Consider the following 20,698-nt stretch of genomic DNA (forward strand, 5'->3'; position numbering starts at 1 on the left):
AGGCTACTTCCTATAATGAAAAGTCAATACATAATAAATATTCTTATATAACTCATTATTTACATCAAATATTATTGTACCTCACACATAATTATTTTTTTTCTTATTTCTTTCTCCTACTTTTTGGACAAATATATCCTCAACAAAAGTTGAGGATATAAATTATCCGTTTATGAATATCTGTGCTCAAGCCTTGTGACATATTGAATAAGGACGGAGGGAGTATAATAATGAGGATAAAAATATTACTCCCTCCGTCCCACGAATCTTGACACGTTTTTCTTTTTGGGCCGTTCCACGAATCTTGACACATTTCCAAATAAGGTAATAATTATTACCTTATCTCTTCTACTTTATCACTTTTATATTTTATTAACTACGCACTTAAAACACTAATCTACAACTCCTTAATTTTTATGCTGAAACCAAACGTGTCAAGATTTGTGGGAGGGAGGGAGTAGATCATAGTACTACTTACTATTTTGGAGTGTCCACCACTTATCCTTTTATTTTTGTTGAACAGTGTACATTTGGGCCGAAGTTGTAGGTGACATGAACGTGCTTTTTGGGCTACACAAATTACGACTTCAAAAGTATGGGCCCAGACCACCCGGACCCGGAAAATTTCGACTTTATCCACTCAAATGAATCACTAACATTGGTGGAATCTTTTTTTTTTTAAGGCTAAATAGTCAAATACAATCTAAATTATCACATTTTTTTCCGATTATATTTGATGTTATTGACTTTGACTAATTATAATTAAATTATCGAAAATATTGCTCAATGATAATTTGCATAATTTTCGGTAATTTGGGTATTAATTGATTAACTCGATAATTTATGACACAATTGAGAAAATGATGATAATTTGAGATATAATTAATTATCTAGACAAAATTTTATAATCGCGAGTGTTGAGTGTAAACGATGGAGACTGTCGAATCTTAGACATCAAATCACAAGACGAATAACAGGGAATTTAAAAAAGGTTACTCAATTGCCGAAGAAATGAAAAAAGAGGAATATATTTTTTTTTGCCTTTAAACAAAAAGAACTCCACAATCAAAGGGAAAAAGAAAAACGACCCGATATTTCAGTTTCTTATTGACAAAGGTTTCTTCTAGTTTGATATTCTTTTGCCAAGTGTTCTCCCTCACATCGCAATCACTACTATCTAATCTTTAATGATTTTGCACTTGTCATTTATTTTATGAAATTTCAACCTGCAAGAGTCTATCCTTATTATTGTAAAATGCACAAATATCTTGTGATTATATATCTTTAAAAGGTTTTCAAGTCAAAAAAGGAGTGATACAAATTCTTACTACATGATCTAAGGTTTGCATGTTTGCTTTTAAATGTTTGGGTGAATTAAGAATGCATTTGAAAGTGTCACGGAGAATGAATTGCTGACATTATTTGTATTTTGATTAAACCATTATATATGTTCAAACTACAGTACGAGTTCGTAAAGGAATTTTCGTCTCGTAAAAATGTTATGATACTAAATTCAAAATAATTAAACAAAGGGAAAAAAGTATATATATCATGAGTATTTTTTTTTCTTTTCTTTTCTTTTCTTTTTCGATCAGGCAAAGTCATGTTAGATGTTAGTAATTAGTTCCCCCATCCATTCCAAGAATCACCTTATCTCTCCATTCACCAAAATCCACCTTATATCTCCAATCTCCAATTCGCTCCCAAAAGGGATCGAACCCGGGTCACTTCACTTAAGTGAGGACTCGGTGGCCAGTGGGCTAAGTCCCCTGGTTATATCATGAGTAATTAAGACAGCAAAATAATATACGCGACTAATAAAAATATCAAATATTCATGATTTACTCACACTTGAAGTCATCATCATACGTAAAACCCTCAAATATATACGGAAGATATAATATTTGAAATAAAATTTTTATTAGAGAATTAAATTATTTGGATAAGAAAAATAAATTGTGAGAGTTAACCATGTTGGATGAGCCCATATTCATGATTCAACTTTTTCAATAAATTTGTGTTACTTTCAGCTGAGGAGTGTAGAAAAAGGATACGCTTTGTGGTTTTTAAATTAATACATATACATCGCATGTGAATGTTGTAAGGACATGTTTGTCATGGTTGAAACAGCGTCCGAAGTTTATGCACCTTTTGATAATATATATTTTTCGATGTATACAACTTTCCCAAGTGAAGAAGTTGGTGTTTATTTGTTTCATTCACATTTACTAGATAAATACTATAAATTTTAAACGTTGCATCATAATTGACTCAAATTCAAAAAATTTAGGAGTAATTGCCTGTAAATTCATAACGTTTCTCCCGAATTGATTTCTGTTCATAATTTAAAAACTCTATTTTTAAATACATAATCTTTTATTTTTGTCTCAAATTGTCACGGTGGCAGCCGAAATTGACACCTAAACATATTTATGACATGTGAAATAATTTTTAAAAAAAAAAACCCTCCTACCCCATCGTCTTCTTCCCCTTCCCCCTTCCCCCAACCCGCGGCCGCCACCACACGCTGGCACCGCCCCCTGCCTTTACCACCGCCGGAGATCCTCTCTGCTATATGGGCCTTGCACGGAACCCCCACACCAAAAAGAGCCCTAAAAGTTTCCGCATTTTCAAATCTGTCGCAAAGCCTCCGACTTCCGGCGAGGACTTGCCCGACCGAGGGCGCCGCCCCTCTCGTCCGTTCTCCTCTCTCTCAATTTTTGTGTGAAGGTATTTCCATGGATGGCTTTGGACCTGCGATTCTTGGAGAGCTTTGGACCTGCATTTCCATGGTATTTTGGCGAAGGGTGAGATTTGTTGTGAATAGCAGGCGAGCTCCGTTGGCGAAAGGTATTTTAGAGTAGCATAGCAGACGAGCTTAGTTGTGAATCCGAAATCTGGCGATTTTGAGGTCCCAGAAGACATCCTCGGCTTGACGGAGGAGAGGGGATAGGAAGGGCAGACAGGGGTCGACGGTGGCGGGGGAAGGCACGTCTGGTCCTTGAACTTGTGGAGCGGATAGTCGGGGAAGAAGATCTCAGAGAGGCGGTGGCAGAACTTCTGCGCGATGGTTCTGAGCGGCGGTAGACAGACTTTGTGGACCTCCAACGCTGGCATTTTCATTGCGAGGAGGCCCGACGGCGGCGGGGATTCGTGTTCTGAAAAGTTGTCGACACTGTTCGAGTTTATGCCCATTTTCGCACTGGTCTTGGAGACAGGAGAGGTTGAGGGGTGAGAGAGCAGCAGCGGCCGACGGCAATGGCGGCGGCAGGTTGGGAACGATGGGAAAATTAGGGTTTGTGAGTGGGGGAGGTTGGGGAAGATGATGAGGTGTGTTTTTTTTTTTTCTGTTTAAAATTTTTTTTCACCTGTCATAAATATGCCATCGTGTCATTTCCGGTGCCGACGTAAGAAAAAATCGGGCACCGAACAAATTCGAGACAAAAACAATGGTTATTTATTTAAAAGTAGAATTTTTAAATTAGGACCAAACCAATTCTAGATAAACATTATGGATTTACAGGCAATTACCACAAAATTTTAACTACCATTAACCACTCTATACCACTAGGTCATGCACATTACAAGAATACATTTTTACGTATGATATAATGATAATGCTATCTTTTAAAACTATAATTTATATATAGTATTTGTAATTATGCATATTATATAATTTTTAGTTTTCATACCAACGGTAAATTAATCAAAGATCAATGATCTAGAGTGGGTTCTATATACTAGTACGATGGAAGGTTACATATGATCCTCTAGGGTTGAGATTAAGTGAGAATGGTATCTTTCATGAAAAATGAGAATGACGAATAAGTCAATATAAATCTGCGAATAAGCTGTTTGTAATGCACGAATAACTATACGTAATTCAATTAATTTGGTGAAATTTTCGCCACCTCTAGTATTGAAAACCATGTTTGAATGCTTATTTGTGCATTTACAAGAAGCTTATTCGTAGATTTTATTGACTTATTCGTAATCAATTCTCAATTTCACGAAAGATAACATTCTCGTTGGATCCTTTATATATATAAGGTTGGGCGGGCTCCAATGAGAATGTCATTTTTCGTAAGAAATTAGATAACGAATAAGTCAAATATAAATCTACAAGTAAGCTGCTTGTAATGCATGAATAGTCGTAATTCAATTAATTGGTGAAAATTTTGCCCCCTCCAGAATTCAAACTTAGGTTTGAATAATTATTCGTGCATTACAAGAAGTTTATTCGTAAATTTTATTGATTTATTCATATCAATTCTCATTATCACGAAAGATAACATTTTCATTGGATCATTTATCTCTCTCTCTCTCTCTCTCTCTGTATATATATATAGGAGAAAGTTCAATGGAGAACCATATATATTCAAAGAACAGAGATCAAATCTCATGCGTTGATCTTATCTAATCTAACGGTCAACGTTCGTTCGTTAACGTTCAACGGTAATTTGTTTTGAACGTATCCAGGGTTCGAACCCCAAAAACCTCAAACGTTCAATAAAATTATTGGTATGTTCAACCCGCATTACTGACATGTTCAATGGTTCTCCATTATCTACTTATTTGCAGTTCTCTATGGAACTTAACTACACACACACACACACACACACACACACACACACACACACATATATATATATATATATATATATATATAGGGGTGGGCTACCGTGAGAGCACATCTTAAAATAAGAAATAAGAACAATTTTTGATGTATGAATTTTATGTAGAACATATATGAATTCGCTGTATAAAGGTATGAATTGTGAAAAATAAATTTTTGCTACCTTTGGGATTCGAACTCGAGACCATAAATCCATCAACAGGATTATGAATCAACCGTAGATCTTGATGATCTAAGGGCTGAAAATGATTCTTATTTTATATCTTAAGAAATACTCTTATTTTAGCATTTCCCTATATATATATATATATATATATATATATATATATATATATATATATATATATATATATATATATGGTTTGATACAAAGAGAATATTGCATATTAAGAAGTGAGATGACTTATAGACCATAGGATCATTAATTATACCTACAATCTAAATCCGATTTCGTCCAGGTCTACGACAAACATGGTTTCCGTACCTCAATTTCACATGAATTGTTGTCATTTTTCTTCGTATTTTTCATGTGATTTTTCCTACCCTAGTGTTGAGATTTACGATGATCTAATGCTTGGTTGTAGTTTTAGTGTGATTTCAAGGAAAATCAAAGAATTTTTTTTAGAAAAATACATAAATGCATGGGGTTGAAGTAAAATTCGATAGAAATGCGAATCAAAGCTCGAACGAGGGAAAGCGAAGTCGAGTGAGTCGGCTGCGCAAGGAGCAGCAGTGCCCGTGGTCCCGGTAGCGGCTCGATGCCCAATTTGTCTTGGGCCGGTCCGACCATGGGCCCCTCCTCTAGCTTACCCACGGTCCTATATCGCAGTCACAACCATGACCTTCGAAAAAAGACAAAAATTTGATATTTATGGGGCCCAGACGTGATTTTCAGTACCTACACCATTCTCAACCTTCAATTTGGGGGGGGGGGGGAATAGACATTCAACACTCACCCAATTGCATTCCAAACCCTAGACTTTGAAGAGCATTGAAAAAGACAGAAGAAGAAAAGAAGATTGAAGGCTTGCAACATTAAATAAGATTTGTCATTTCTACTCTCTCATTTGATTATGTATTTTTCTGATTTAGATTTTTTTATTTGTGACCATGTGTGGTTAAATCCTCCATTGATTTGGGGATTATACTAGGTGGATTTTGTATTGGATTGATATCTTTATCTATATATGTCTTTGATTGTGTTCTATAATCTCTTTGACCCCCTAGATTTTTTATTTTTTATTTTGATAAATTTACATTAAAGAAATTAAAAAGTCGCAACCTTTGGCCTTAGGCATCAACCCTTTACCGCTTGGCCAACACACGCACACTACCCCCTAGATTTTTTACTTGTATGAATGGTTGACCACCTTTTATGCATCTCTACATGGTTTGAATTGGGAAAGAAGAATCAACATCAGATTAGGAGCTTGAAGCACTTCATCTCAATAAACCGGGTGAGAGTTTGAGCGAGGGCAATGTTGATCTTTTGTACTTTTTGGAGTTACATGTTATAAATTAACCAAAGACGACAATTATGACCCGTAATATACCATTTTAGTTGTTCGGGAGTGGGTTAAAGTTAGGTGCGAGATCACTGACTCAACCTAGAACACCTCTAGTTTGACTTGCAATAGAACAAGGACATCCTAGTGATGGTAAGTTGACCCAGTGTCATCTCTCAAGGAAGATCTTTAAGGGCTTTTAATTATGTCACAAGAAAGCTGTAAACTAAGGATTATTAAACTAAAACATGGAAAGTAAATTAACGCGAATTAAACTTAACTAGGCAAAAAAGAATTATTAACTAATGCTTGTAATTTAAACTTAACTAAAAACTTAATCTTAAAATTATCTAGGCGAATTAAACTATTAAACCCTAGGCAAGAATTAAATGAACTTAAAGTAAAGCATTAACTAGGCAAATCAAATTTAAATAACTTTAATTAAAACTTCTAATCTAATCTAACTAGGCAGAAACTAAATTGCATAATTTAAAGAAAGCATCATAAAAACGCGTAAGTAAATTTGCAGAATTTAAAGAAAGCATAAGTAAAAGCAAATAAATAAACTTAATTAAAGAAATACCGTAAATCGTCTCGAGAAGTAATCTGTCACGTAATTACAACTCTAAACGGAAACTAATCTAAAATATGAATTAAAAGAACTATACTAAACTAACTAAGAACAATAATCGAAACTAACACTAGAAAAGCAATAAGCCTAAGCTTTAGCTAACTTGGCGGAAACTAAAGATTAGGGCAAAGAGAATTATCTAACTAAGTGCCGGAGGCAAGAGGATTGATTTCTAACTAAGTGCCGGAGGCAAGAGGATTGATTTTACAATGAAAACTAAGCCCTATTTATAGACCTCAAATCCCTATGGATCACCATGGAAGTTGCCATGCAAAGCTGGACTCTTAAAGGAAATAGAATCGTGCAAGATAAGGCAACTCTTCAGCTGTGTCGCGCGCTGCAAGTCATCTCCATTCTGGCCGAATTCGCGGCTCTCGCCAGAGAAACGGCTTCCTCTCTGGCGCACTTGTCTGCTCTGACTCTCGGTTCCTCTGGCGATTCACTTCGCTGCTCTGGCATTCGGTTCCTCTGGCTTCTTGATTTCTCTGCTCTGGGCTTTGATTCCTCTGGCTTTGATTTCTCTGCTCTGGGCTTTGATTCCTCTGGCTTTGATTTCTCTGCTCTGTGATTTCGCTGCGATGACTTCGCTGCCCTCTGACTTGTGATTTCGCTGCTCTGGCGAATGACTTCTCTGGATCTGGAGCGCTTCTCTGCTCTGGAGAGCTTGGTTCCGCTGCTCTGGCTTCCGCGCGGGGTTTTAGCTCTGGCGCGGGCCTTCTCGGCTCTGGCACGGGGTTTCGCTTCTCTGAAGTGCCAGAGTATGTACATAAACACAATTCTTAGCCCAAACTCTCCAAAATTTGCACTCTTCATCCTGAAATCCTAAATCTCCTGCAAAGCTTAAAATACGCCATAAAACGCACCAATTTCCAGAAGATTTAACTTAAAATATGCACATGCAAGCCCCTAAAATTAGAACAATTAGGCATAAATCAATCACCCTAGATAAGTAGACCGTATCAAGATTAGTACTCCCTCCATCCCATTAGTAAGTCCCGCTACTTTTGGGCACATTGATTAAGAAAAATATAGTTAAGTGAATTGATGGAAGATATTTAAGGATTATTTTAAGTGAGTTGTTGTATAAAGTCAGTTGGTCCCACTGTTAATAACATTTTAAATTATTAATTTTTTACTAAAAAGAGAATGAGACATTACTAGTAGGACGTCCCAATAATTTAGTGTTTTAGTGTTTCACAAAAAATTCATCACGTGTTTACAATTTATAATTTATATTATAATTGAGGCTTGTGGCCTTAAATATAAAGTAATTTTCTATCGAAACTTGATGACATATAACTTTTAAGTATCGCTCTAAGAGCATCTCCAATGCATGATGTCTTAGGGGGTGTCTTAGATGGTGGTCCCCACCTAAGACACACTCATCTCCAATGCATTGGTGCTTAGAGGGTGTCTTAAATCTCCATTTCCACAAAATTCATATTTCATATTTCCACAAAAATTACAATAATTTCCTAGGGCTCATTTCCACAAAATCCTCAATTTTACATTTCTATTTTAAAATTTCGAATTTTCATTAAAATTAAAATTCAAACATTGCAATAAAAATAAAAATTACATATTACTATATTAGAAGTAGGGAAAGAAAGAAAAAAAAATTAAAAAAATTCTACACTTCTTTTTTAAAATTATAAATATTACAATAATTAAAAATTTGGTAAAAACCCATAATTTTAAATGTTAAAAAAAAACAAATAAAAAACCCAAACCCTGGCCCAGACACCCTCTGCCTTTATTTGACTTCCCCCCGCCTGCTTCTTCCCCAAATTTCCTTCGCCATTTCTGCAACTTTTAATCCCCTTTCATTTTTTTTTTCTATTGCTCGGCGCGTGTAGCGCACGAATTCAACAAATTCAGCCATCGACCCGTATCGCCGCGAAGACGCGGCCTCGACCTCGCCCAGGTCTCCAGCGCGCAGCCTCCTCCCTCGCACCGCGTCGACCCGGGTCTCCACAGCTGCGCTGTGGATGCTCTAACACTATTTGGTTTAAGGACGTAGCTTAAGATTAAAAAAATTGGTATTATAATATATTAATATTCAAAATTGGTAGCCTTAAACCATATGCTAAACAAAGACCACCCAAGAAAAATATATATACTGTTTCTTAAGAAAAAGATTAAATATATAATATTCAAAATCAGAAATTCCTAATTGATTATATACGTAATATAATTATGTGGCGAACATTGTATTGTGTCTGTGTATTACATATAAGTGGTGCCTAATTTAGAGGGGATTGTGTTCCAAACGGCTGAAAAGAAAGAGAAAAAAGAAAAAGAGGATTAATATAGTGGGCAGCAAAATGATTTGAAGAAAGCACTATTAGAACCAAACATACCATTTTGTACTGGTTGAAATGGATACTTAATTGATCTGAATTTTGTGGTGGATTCTCCAAAATAAAGCCCAGAGATTTACAACCAACTTTTCCTTTATTTACAGAGACAAAGTCATATATAAATCATCTTTACACAATCTTTCCATCATTAAGGCCGAAAGAATGGACTTTTTTCCACTAAGTGTCCCTCAATACATTTTACTTCTTTTTTTTTTTTTTTTTTCATTTTACATCTCCTGTTTCTAGTTTTAAACTATACTGAATAGTGTGCAATATTCATCGTTCATTTTTACACAATCACATCATGCGAATCTGCGGTTATAGTTTTTTTGTAGGTAAAAAGAGAATTTATTGATTCAAAACAGAGTGTACAATATCGAGAAATTAAACCGAAAAATTCGACTTTCAAATTATTACATTATGTAAAATGATAGCTAAACAAGCTAATTCATGCGCGAAGACGGTTATAATTATAATTGTACTATATAGAGACATTTCCTATGTACATTATTGATATAAAGGTGTGCTCTATCATCATTTACTAATGATTAATATTTTCCCATAAGTAATTCAGCCCTTTAAACTATATTAAGATGGAATTTAACTCAGTACTTTGGACAAGCAATTCACCATTAGAAGTATGTTCCATCATTTTTTTGTGTGACCAAGTATGCTCATCTAACAACTAAATTAAATTTGGGATTATCCATAAATATTATAATTGGTAAACTACATGATATTAGTAACTTTTTTTGGATAGTAATTATCCTCTATAAGATTATTCCTAGAGCTATAATATTATGTTTGTAGGTTTTGATGTAATACTGTACTTAATTTTCACGAAGGACCATTGGATAATGTTTCAATTGAATTGTAGCTCTAGATTTAAGCAGTATTTTTCAAATTTTATAATTTCTTTTGCTAGTTTTAAGTGCAAATTAAATTTTTTTCTGGTGGGATGCACAAATATTATATCTTCAAATTCTATAATTTGAAGATAATTTGATATACAAAATAATCTTACACTAAGACAAATAAATGTAATGCAAAATTAATTAATGAACTCTTTTTTATGTGCAACATGAATCATCAGTTAAATTTATAATGAGGTGGTCTTTTATGAGGATGTCCTCATGTGACGAGTGAGGACACATGTGGACCACATCTAGTTAAAATTAATAAATTCTAATCGATTTTGTGGTCTCCACGTGTCCTTAACTTAATTAGGACGTCCTCACCATAGACTTTATCTTTTATAATTATACAGTCATTTATATAAATAGTTTATAGTGAAGTCAACAAAAAGTAATGCAATCTCTCTAATTCATATTCTTCAAATAGTACAACATTTTTTTTTCTTCTTCTGATGACCCTTTGAAATGGAATACCATATAGTACAAGGATATGATGAAATTTTAAAATTTAGTATAGGGATATTTTGAGATGAAATATAATAGTATAAGGATCTAATAAAATTAACTAAAAATATTATAAAGATCTAGGTAATTACTATTTACTAGTATCCATGTCCATACCCATTAAAAGAGCATCATCGATATCACAATCTTTGCGAAAATACAAATCAAGTCCATTATCCATTTTCATGGCCAGTCTAATACAGTTGAGGCCTATTATTGAGAAATTCTTTCTCCAACTTCAATGATTTAAAAGATAATATTAGAAATAATAAAGCCTTTACATTTTCTATCATTATGAATCTATGATGTAGATCTTTATGTTGACTTGAGAGTTGTAACAAGTTATATATGGAAACTGCTCTAATTTCGTGCAACTTCCAAACAATTTGGGCTAAATTTTGTCCTTTCATTAATTCCAACAGTTGGCCGTAAACAATAAACATCGATCAACTCCAGCTGTTCTTACCAACCCTAATTACCCAATTTCGGCCTTTTATTTTCTACATATATAGATCATACGTATTAGTACTATAAAAAAGGGGGGATAGGGGTAAATTAGAAGTTAATTTTATTAAATTTTAAATTGGGATAAAATAGTATTTGTATTAATTTTTTTATTAATTTTTTAAATTAAGATGCTACAGCTAAAAGAGAGCCATGGTTAGAATCATCCATAAAAAAGTTAGAAATATTATTAAGGACAAATATCAATTAGAGGTTTAAATTATATGTCTAATTTCAAAAATGTCCTAAACTATTAATAATATAAATCAAAGACTCAAACTAGTAAAGTTGCAATGTCCTAAACTATTGACGGTGTCAATTTTTTTTTTGGTCAGAATATTGACGGTGTCAATTAAATGCACAAGCTATTGAGATTGTAACAAAAGTATCCTCGGTAATGATTTCTACCAATGAAATACTGACGTGTATTTTCAGTATTTTATACGTTATCATATTAGATTTTAAAAGACGACGCAATTCCATACTTTTACAAACTTTTTTACTAATTTATTTTATTTTACAAAACTTTGTTGTCGATTTCATTTGACAAGTTGTTGTTGATTCGTCTGAGATAAAGAACATCTATAAGTTATTATAGATTAACGGTGATTTTGTTGTATTTTATACAAGTTCTCCGTCAATTAGATTTCAGTTGTCATTTATTAGTTCTTTTTTATATGTGTTGTTTATTAATCGAGTGAAGAAAGAGACCCACAAATGAAACAAAGTGGAAAAAGTCATTTAAGTTAGTGAATGGAGAATGAGACCTACATGTTAGTGGTTGGAGAAAGAAACCCACAAATTATTACTTTCCCCGTCCACGAAAAATGGGGCACAATTACTATATTTAGTGTCCACAAAAAATGGGACACTTTCCCTTTAAGTACGTGGGCCCACCACTTTTTCTTATATTTTATTCTTGCAGACACTCTTTAATTCAATCTCAACCACTCATTTCAAATAATGGTGGGACCCTTTTTCCACTAACCACCAATTTTATTAAATCTTGTGTCCAAACAATGTGCCTCATTTTTGGTGAACGAAGGGAGTACTAAAAATAGATTATGACAATTTTTATGGACGGATCAAAATGACAAATTAGGACAATATTTTGTGGACGGAGGAAGTAATTCTTATTATTTAAGATACGACATTAATTAGCATTCTATCAACATAAAAATCGTTATTCTGACCGGCTACTTATATTAATCAGATGCAAATTATAAAATACGTTGTTCTATACAGGTGAGTCTGCCGACCAATGATACTTAAGAGCGAGAAAATCAACTAGCTACTTATATTTTTTGATATAAAATTAAACTTCTTTGCTAAAAATTAATTTTTAAATTTTTTTTTTCAATTACTCGATTACTTCAACAGTTTAATACTCCCTCCGTCCACGAAAGAACTTCCTATCTTTCCTTTTTGGGACGTCCACAAAAGAACTTCCTACCTATTTTTGGATTATACCCCACCACTTATAATCCTCTTACTTTTCACTTTTCACAACTCTCAATATTAATTATAACACCTTTTCACCACTCCCAATACACTCAACTACCTTTTATCCACTCTCAATACACTCAAGAATATTTTTTTCTTAAAACCCGTGCCACTCCCTCCTATGAAGTTCTTTCATGGACAGAGGGAGTATAAGACTGCATTTACTTTGATGAATAAATTTATTCATGGAAAATTATGAATAATAAAAATTTATGCCTTTAAATGTTTCTTTTCCAACATTTGACACAAAAACATTTTTCCTTCCTTATTTTCACATCAAGGATGAATAATATTATCCATCCAAAAAATATTATCCATCCTTGAAGTGAAAATAAGGAAGGAAAAATGGTGAACTTCTCTTTTGTGTAAAATGTGGGGAAAAGAAACATTTAAAGACATAAATTTTTGTTATCCATTATTTTCCATTGATAAATTTATCCATCAAAGTAAACGTAGCCTAAACAAAATACATTATTTTATAATTAAAATGAATCTCACAAAGGGATTTGTTTATGTCTTCTACGAATTGGGATTTGTTTTCAATTTGTTTATGTTTCTTACATAATTTGGAATTTCTATCTTTTTATATACTCCCTCCGTCCCGCAAGTCTTGACACGTTTGGGTTCGACACGAGAATTAAGGAGTTGTAGATTAGTGTGTTAAGTGTGTAGGTAATAAAGTAGAAAAGTGATTAGGTAATTAGACTTGTTTTTTTAATTCTTTTTTAATTTCTTTTTCAAAATTATTTTTAATTAGTTGAATATAATTTAAATTAAATTTATGTTTTTTATTTATTTACTGGATTTTTTTTATTTTTTTTACGATTTCAGCAAATATAATTAAAAAAAGAAAAAAACAGCCAAAATGATGATTCATTCGACACAAGTGGAAACACTAAAAACTTCATTTCATTAAAGTGAATGTGTGCCGACATACATAATTAAGGCTCCAAAGCTAAAAAAATTTGAACTTCCCACCAAAATTGATAATCCTATTCTATAAATAAGAATCGGACAGGCTGCATTCCCTTCAAAGTGGAGCTCCAACAATTTCAGTTTCAAGAAGGCAAAAATGGTGGTGATCAAGGATCTATCCACCCCAAAAAGAAATGAAATTGTGCAATATCTTCTTGAAGGAAGTGTGAATGGGAAGCCCCTTCGTGGGAAGAAGCAGCAAGCCATCGAGAAATTCTCCATCTCCCGTTCAACTGTTCACCGACTATGGGAAGCTGCAAAAAAACAAAGACAAAATGGTGGAGTGATTCATCTTCAAAGTGGAAAGCTAAGTTTTAAAAAGAAAAAGGTGTTGATTCTTGACACTAATCTACTTACCAGTATACAGTTATCAAAGAGAGGCAGTATACGAACTTTAGCAAAGGGTTTAGGACAAAGCAAGAGTACAGTGGGCAGATGGGTGCGCACTGGAGCAATTCGAACTCACACATCAGCCATAAAACCTAACTTAACAGCCCCCAAGCTATTAAGGTTGAGGTTTGCCCTTGGAGCTTTAGAGCTTGATAGAATCCTTAATGTATCCAGATTTCGCAATATGCACAACACCGTGCATATTGACGAAAAATGGTTCTACATCACACAAGGCAGCAAACGATTTTACTTGGCTCCAGAAGAAGTAGACCCACACAGAACATGTAGGAGCAAGAATTTCATTAAAAAAATTATGTTCATGTGTGCCGTATCAAGACCACTAATTTCAGCAACTGGATTGGTGCTGTTTAATGAAAAAATTGATATTTTTCCATATATAGAGCACGTATCAACAAAAAGAAAAAGCAAAAACAGAGAAGCGGGAACTTTAGAGACCAAACCCATCGATTCAATCACAAAAGGAGTCATGAGGAGATGTTTCATCGACAAGGTAGCTTCATGTTATTGATAACATGAATTTATTGTTTTTAGAGGTCTCAGAATGAGTATTCCTCATCATCATAGACTAAGTACCCCTCGTACCAAGTGTTGGTCTGTTCTTAATCAGTTTTTAATGCATATTGAAGTGTGTATCTGTTCTAGATTCTGTTTTGTGCACTAAAGGCAGAGTGTATCTGTTCTTAATCAATTCTCTGCATTTATTACACATAAATGCAACACATAAGTAAATACAACCACCAGAAATTACACATAAATGTAGCACACCATTGTGGATGAATAAATGCAGCACACCATTTAGGCCACATAAATGCATCACATAATGATTATATATGTTCACATAATTGCCTTAATTTCATATTGTGCCAGCCATCATGGATATATGGCCAGCGGGAGCAAGTAAAGACATATACATCCAACAAGACAATGCTAGACCGCACATCAATGACAATGATGAAGAATTCAGGGCCGCTGCAACAAAAAATGGGTTCAATATCAGAATAGTACAACAGCCACCAAATTCCCCTGACTGTAATGTTAATGATTTAGGGTGGTTTAGGGCCATCCAATTATTACAAGTGGAGACATCAGCCAACACAGTGGATGAACTTATTCATGCAGTTATTAACTCTTTCAACAAGCTTGAAGCTAACACATTGAATAATATTTTTCTAAGTTTACAGGGATGCATGATTGAAATCATGAAGATAAGAGGGCAAAACTCCTATAAAATCCCACATATGGGAAAATGAGCATTGATTAGAGCAGATCAACTACCCAAGAATTTGGAGGTACCTATAGAATTGGTGATTCAATGCCTTGATTACCTTAAAGAAGCTGGATGCAACGAAGAGATGGTTGAAATAATGACCATTCTAGGTTTGTAAACAAGTTTTAGGGAGAAAATGATAGTCTTTTTGTAAAGTCCAGTGACTCACTTCAGTTTTTTGTGGAAAATGAGTCTTTTTTGTAAAGTCCAGTGAATCAGTTCAATTTTAGGGATGAAATTAGTCTTTTTGTAAAGTCCAATGACTCATTTCAAATTTAGGGGTGAAATGAGTCTTTTTGTAAAGTACAGTGATCATATCAATTCACAAGCACAAGCTGTATGTAAATTAGATTATGCTTTCAATTATGCATTCATGTTTACCCAAACACAAGCAAACAATACCAACAGAGCAGATATGGAAGAAAATATTATCATCATCAATCAGCAATACCAACACAAGCAATACGAACACCACAGCCACCAACAATCGATATTAGAGGCAGATATTGAAAGATCTCACCAAAATTGACCATAAGAAATTACCCATCAATCAGCAATACCAACACAATACAAACCCTCCTCCTTCATCTGCCGCTCAGCCTCTTCGACGGCCGCATCCCAGGTCTCACCTTCCTTCGGGAAAGGAAAGTAAGGATCCACCAAGTCTTCCTCATTTTCCATCGAAGACATATCATCGTCGGATTCCCAATCGAAATCGGCGCTCCAGCTATAAGATCCACCACGAATCCAGTAAGGATAGGTGGAAGATTTACTGAGAGATCCACCGGCAGATTTACAGAGAGCTCTGCCATCGACGAGCCGTTCGTCGCCGGCGAGCCCTCCGCTCTCGTCGGTCATCGCGGTGGGGGGGGGGGCGGTGGAGACGGCCATATCTCGGGTGATTAGTGGAGATCGAAGAGGGATACGGCGAAAACATACAAATCAGAGTTTCTTCGGTCTTGGAGGTGGAGATCGGAGTTTCTTTCGACTTCGAGGTGGAGATCGGAGAGGGATTACGAGGTGGAGGTCGAAGATTCTTAAGGATTATATCAACGAGAGGGCAATTTAAGGGCCGACGAGGATTCACCCAACCATTCTCATCCGAAGGCAGCATGGATTCCATGGGCGGCCGTCGTCGACGGTGGCGGCTGAAGTTAGTCGGAGGTTTGAGGCAATTGAAGGCGGCGATTTTCTTAGAGAGAGAGAGAGAGGCGGAATACTAGGGTGGAAAGCAAGGATCTCAAAATGAGGACAGAGGAGAAATGAGGCGAAATGTTTTGCTTCCAACTGTTGCCTTTTTTCTTTTAAATGCGTTTATTAGATTAACTTAAGCACAATTAAGACCCCTTATTTTTTCCTAATTATTACCCAAAAATGAAACGTGTCAAGATTCATGGGACGGCCCAAAAAGGAAAACGTGTCAAGACTCGTGGGACGGAGAGAGTATTTGTTTATGTCTTTTTATGACTTGAGATCTGTTTTATGAATATGCTCGACTTTAATTCTCTATCTTAGGTATTAGATTAGATGGATTTGTATTGAATTGATGTTTACTTTAATTTAACTCTTGTTTGAATGTCTCTATCTCTTTGAACCCTAGGTTTGTTTTCTTGTTTGAATGATTGATCACCATTTGAGCATTTCTATTGTGTTGATTTGAATTGGGAGAGGATAATTAACATAGATTAGGAGCTTAAGACACATCATCTCAATAAATCTGGAGGTTGAGAGTTTGAGTGAGAGCATTATTGATCTTTGGTGTTTTTTGGAGTTATAGGTTAGAAATTGACCGCGAAACAACAATTATGATCTGTAATCTACCGTTTTAGTCATCAGGGAGGAGACTAAAACTAGGTGTGAGATCGCCCTAGATAGTTAGGTTTATCCAAGAGTTAGTTAACATAGATTGAAGTTCATTATTATCCATCAAAATCTAGACCCTAGGATAACTTTCCTTCAAACCATTCCCCAATTTAGTAATTAACTATGATTATGTTATTGTTATCTTGTTAGCTCACTTTATTTAGCTTTATTTTAGTTATCAACATCTTTTGAACTTTGATTATCTAAATACGTTGAAAACAACTTAGTAATACTATATCCGTCCACGAAAAATGAGACACATTTTTTAGGCACGAGTTTTAATTAAAAAAAAAAGATGATTAGTGGATAAAAGGGTCCCACTATTGTATAAAATGAATGGATGAGATTGAATTAGATGATTATTTTTTTTTTTTGTAAATAAGGGGTATTTATAAAGATAAAATATAAGAAAAACAAGTGGGTCCATGTACTAAAAGAGAAAGTGCCCCATTTTTCATGAACGCCAAAAATAGTAAATGTGCACCATTTTTCGTGGATAGATGAAATAGTATTTAGAAGTTTGAATTCACCAATCCTTGTGGTTGTGGGATACAATCTTACGGCCCTTGCTTTCACTTATTGCATCTATACTGTGCATTTGGAGCGTAATTAAAATAATAGCAAAAAACGGTTGCAGTGAGAGTTTTGCTCGTGTCTTGCCCATAAAGTTTAGGAACTCGCGGACAACATCGAGGCTTGAGATCATTTGCCCTTGGCCGCAGCTTTCACCGCCCTTGCTCCCTTGTTAGCTATTGGTTGGCTAGAAGAAATTTCTTCGCTCGACGCCAATATTGTGAAATCGCCGTTCTTTGACATTTTTGTCCTCTTGGAGAAATGAACGTCGCTCTCGAGATACAATGATTTGAACTTTCGGTTATATCGAAGAATTCTCCACGCATTCCACCATTTGAATGGAACGCCCTTGTTTCTGAATGTGTACAAGGTTTACGCATTGTCCCGAGTCATATCATTGCTATGACCATTGATCACTAAAATTCTAGCAATATATTACCACAACTAACACGGTGCAATTATAGCATAAATAGCAAATCGAGTATTGTATCCACATGCATTGATATGAAAAATACTACAAGTAATCATAATAAATACTAAGTCAATATCTAGGTAAGCAAACAAAAATATAATGATGTACTGAAACTAGACTCAAGCAAAGAAAATAAATAAAATCAGATAAAAGAATCAAGATATAAAAAAAATGGCTAGTGCCAGTTTTTTTTTTTTCGTCGGTTGAAACCTATTTTTCATTTTTTTTTTCTTTCTAATACATGTGCATGTAATATAAGTGCTTGATCTTTTGTCCATTACGCCCTACTCATCCAATCGCATCGGCGCTCGAGTCAGAGTACCTTGCATCGATTGATTTATCCCTAAGATCAATTTAAATAAGACCGATGAGTCAATTGATTCAGGTGCTCTAAGACCCAATTGATATTACGAGGTAATTTGGTATAAACAATGAAAATATATAAAATTGAGTTGGAAATTTACTCATTTATTAAATTTTTGAAATAGTAATAATCATAATTCCTACTCATGGACAGGCGAAGGAGGTGGGCAACACATGTCGGATTATCCGCAAATATTATAAGTGAATTAATATTGACATAAAATTTGGATCCGCGGATTAGAAATAAATTAAAGGTAAAGGTACACATATAATATAATATAATATACTTTATTATATAATTCCTTATTTTCACTCTCACTAAGATAAACGTACGGTCATAAATTTCCACTCATACATATCTTTTTTTTCACACATATACATATTAACAAAATGCATGAAATGTAATTCAAATTGTAAACATTAGGTCATCCTTTCGAATTAATCCTTAAATAGAAAAAAGGAAAAACATAGATTCATGTTCTTTAGGAAATTTATTTAGACATTTTAAAATGTTATTTAGCAAACTATATGGTATGACGTGATATTCATTTATTTTTATTGTGTTTAGATTTACAATAATATGGTTTAAGACTTTTTTATTTTCTTTGTAAATGAAAATTTTATTCACGCACGAGGAGTGCAACCTAAAAACTAGATTCAAAGTTACATACGGATAAAAAGAGCCAAATTACAACAACTTAAGGCAATAAGATGGATTACAAATCCAATCACTCAAACTATAACAAGTAACACTAGGAGATAGATTTGATACCCAAAACCAAAACTTCACTTTAATCATTTCGATGAATCCATAAGTTCCATATAACACAAATCCAAAGAGCCTTCCACCAATCCACCGAACTTTTCTCCCTTGCAATCCCCAAATGTTGCAAAAAGTGGCAAGACGAAGTATCATGCCCGACATAATAAATACCAAACCAACTAAACACTTGACCCAAACTCTATATGCAAACGAGCATGAGAAAAATAAGTGTTCAACAGATTCACCTTGTGTCGAGCAGAAAGGGCACCTGCCATCATCAAGCTCGCATATCACACCCTTTTTCAATAGATTTTGTCGTGTTGGAATTTGATTTTGAAGAAGTTTCCAACAAAATGAGATTGCCATGCTTGGAGCGAACTTGCACCAGATATTTTTCAGATTTTCATCTGCCCATCTTCTTTGACTTGCTCTGTTTTCGATCTCCAAATAAGACGACTTTGAAGAGTAAATTCCATTACTTTTGCAGCCCACGTCCAACCATCCTCTTTGTTTTTAGTTGGCTTGAACCTGTCAATAAGAGAAATTAAACGAGCAAATAATTCTATCTCTCACTCAAATAAATCCCTCCTCGATTTTCACTCCCACTCCCACAGATTATCAATCAATTTTCCTTTATCTTTATCTACTGCTACTCTGAATAGCCTATTAAATCCACTAAGGAGGCTGGTATCACCTACCCAAACGTCACGCCAAAAGCTTGTATTATCTCCATCCTCAATTCTCTTTTTGATATTTTCCTCAAACCAAGTAGCAGAGGGAATATGTTCGCACAAATCTCTCCACCAAACTGATCCTCTTCCCATCTCCCAATGTCTCATATCCCCTACATTTCTCCCATTCACTCCTCTCACCCTATATTTTGAAAATAAGACCTTGCACCATAAAGAATCACTTTCCACTCTGAATCCCCAACCCCATTTTCCCATCAAACTCTTATTAAACCATTCTATATGTTTAATTCCTAACCCCCCAACCTCTTTTCTTTTACAAATATCTTCCCATGCAACCCACACTATCTTCTTATTCCCCCCCTCCTTACCCGACAAGGAAAGTCTATTTGAAGTGTGATAATTTTTTTGATCACCTTAGACGGAGCACGAAAAAGCGATAGATAGTAAATAGGTATGTTAGACAACACCGACTTTATCATAACAATTCTTCCACCAAGAGAAAGATGTTTGTTTTCCCATCTATTCAACCTTCTTCGTATGGTGTCAAACACGGGTTGCCACATTGCTTCTTTTCTTGGATTGGCTCCAATCGGGACTCCAAGATATTTGAAGGGCAAAGAGCCTACTTTATAGTTGAGCTCCACAGATAATTCCTCCAATTCTTTCTCTGAAATATTAATTCTTGCCAAGATGCTTTTTCGAAAGTTCACTTTCAATCCAGAAATCAGTTCGAAGCTCTGAATAATACCTTTGACACTTTGG

Source organism: Salvia miltiorrhiza, chromosome 2 (assembly GCF_028751815.1).
Source record: "Salvia miltiorrhiza cultivar Shanhuang (shh) chromosome 2, IMPLAD_Smil_shh, whole genome shotgun sequence".
Classification (NCBI taxonomy): domain Eukaryota; kingdom Viridiplantae; phylum Streptophyta; class Magnoliopsida; order Lamiales; family Lamiaceae; genus Salvia; species Salvia miltiorrhiza.